Raw genomic sequence first — 2,591 nt, 5'->3', positions numbered from 1 at the left:
TTAATCTAGTATATCTATAGTGCCTCCTATATATACTTTATAGTAATAAATTATAAAAATCTTACTATATTAAACATTATTACTATATTAACTATATAAAGTACTAGTTTATTACTATTAAAATATATTATATTAATAAAGATCTTATAGTTAAACTTACTATTATTATATAGTATAAACTTAAAGTAACTAGAGGCTTTTAAGTATAATTAGTAGTAGTAATAGTACTTATTAATAGCTTTAATTAATAAAAAAAAGGTGTTTTTTTTAGTGTATTTAAGTAACTTATAAAGGCACTAAATAGATAAGTAGCTAAATTACTAGTAGATTTAGTGTAATTTACTGTCTATTAGGTGTTACCTAGTAATACTCTTTTCTAGTAGTTATAAAAGTATCTATAGGTAGCTAAATTAGTAGATTTAAAGTAATTACTACTACTAAAGTAAATACTTACTTTACTTACTTAAGTAGTATCTATAGGTATCTTTTTGCCTAAGTAACACTAAAAGGTAAAGTATTACTTATAGCTAGTAGTTAATTTCTTAGCTACACTAGTATTAAGTATAATACTATAAAAAGTTATTACTAATATTATAGTTAGTAATCTAATAGTAGGGTTTCTACTAAGAATAAGCTAAGGTTAATACTTAGTTAATAGTAGTATAGACTTTACTAGCTTATTAATTACTTAGTAATTAGTTAGGTAGTTAATAGTTATAAAGGTAGCTTATATAGCTTCTTGTTAATTAAATTACTAAGGTTAAATACTAAAAGGTATTTAGAGAATATATTATAAAGTTAATTACTAAAGAGCTATAAGAGTCTATCCTTAAGTATATCTAAGTCTATCCTATATATAAGTTTATACCTTTTATTAGTGTATAAGGCTATATATTTAAACTATAGCACCTATATATTTTCTATATAGCGCCTATATACTAAGTATATAGCTTCTGTATTTTTAACGTATAGATCTTATCTAATCTTATTATTATATAACTTATACTATAGTTCTTCTATATCTATAGGAGTTATTTTATCTACGCCTATCTATTAGTTCTATATAAATACTATTATTACTTACTAGTTGCTCTACTAAGTAAGGTAATATTACCTATAACTTTATTAGGTTATAACATTAGGTCTCCTCTCTTAAAGGTCTTACCCTTAAGACCTATATAAGTAAGTTATATCTCCTAGGTTAAAGAGTTATTAATTCTACTTCCTAATTACCTATAATACTAACACTATATTAGGTTATATAGAAAAATTAAGATTAAAATTAGTACTTTATTTAGTGTATAATTATGTTTTCTAATAGTTTAGTTCTTTTAACGTTATACTTTATACTTAGTGCTTCTATACTAGTTATATTTATTAAATAGCTAAAGAGGCTAAAGTTTATTAAGGTTATAAAAACTTAAAGCATCCTTATAATAGAATAGTAGTAGTATTAAGTTATAAGTAAAGTTCTTTCTTATCCTATTAGTTTACTACTAATAATATATAGTATAAAGGCTAAGTAATTAGTGTTAAGAATAAAAGAAGAAGAAAAAAAAAGTAAGTAATACCCTCCTTAAGCTTTATTAGTAGCTTACTTAGATCTAATCTAAGGTAGCTAAGGTAGCTAGTTATTTATTAAGGATTTATACTATTTATAAGAAGGTAAAAGAATATTATATAGAGATATTTATATAGAGAATATAGGAGTTAGAAGAGGTAAATACTTTAATAACGCTTAATACTTATAAGCGTTAGGTAGTAAGTAATCTTTAGGCTAAAGGTATTAAGAATAACGTAGACTAGTCCTTGTATAGGCTTAGTAATAAGTTTACTAGTATAGGTCTATTAGTACCTAATTCTTTTAGTATTTATAAAAGTCCTAGAGTAGCTATTAAAAGTGCTAAAGGTTTTTAACTAGTTCTTATAAGTTATCTTTATATTTATAGCCTTTTTACTTTACTAGGTATTATTCTTTACTGTTTTTATAGTGTTTATTAATAATATATTTAACTTTATATTTTAGTTTATTTAGTTCTATAATAATATAGTTATTAGTATTTAATCTTTATAGTACTAGTTTAAGTAGTATAATATAGAAGACTAGGTATATTTTTATTATTTCTAGTAAGTTAAGTTTATAGTTAACTAGTAAGATTTTTTTAAGGATTTTAAAAGGTCTAAGTTTTTTATAATTAAGTTTATTACTTAGTTGCTTAGTTTTAATATTTTAGTAAATAAGATATATACTATCTTTTTTTTTAAAAGTTAGTCCCTTAATCCTTTTCTAGTTAATATACTTTATTATTTATTATCTAATAAATTTAAGGTCTCTTAAGGCTATTTTTTAAAGTTCTTAAATTTTATTAAAGTTAGCTATAGCTTTTAGTGCCTATAGTCCTTATTATAGTTCTCTATATACTATTAGTTAAAATCTATAGTTTAAGTAAAATAGTAAGTTTAAAGTGCTTTCTCTAATAGCACTATTATAGGTAAATTAGGCTATAAGAAGTAATAGTACTTAATTATCTTAGTTATAGTTAATATAGTATTATAAATACTATTTAAGTATTTAGTTAATTCTTTTTATT

Source organism: Colletotrichum navitas (genome assembly GCF_030913465.1).
Source record: "Colletotrichum navitas strain CBS 125086 chromosome Unknown LY79scaffold_59, whole genome shotgun sequence".
Classification (NCBI taxonomy): Eukaryota; Fungi; Ascomycota; class Sordariomycetes; order Glomerellales; family Glomerellaceae; genus Colletotrichum; species Colletotrichum navitas.
This window is presented reverse-complemented; position numbering follows the sequence as displayed.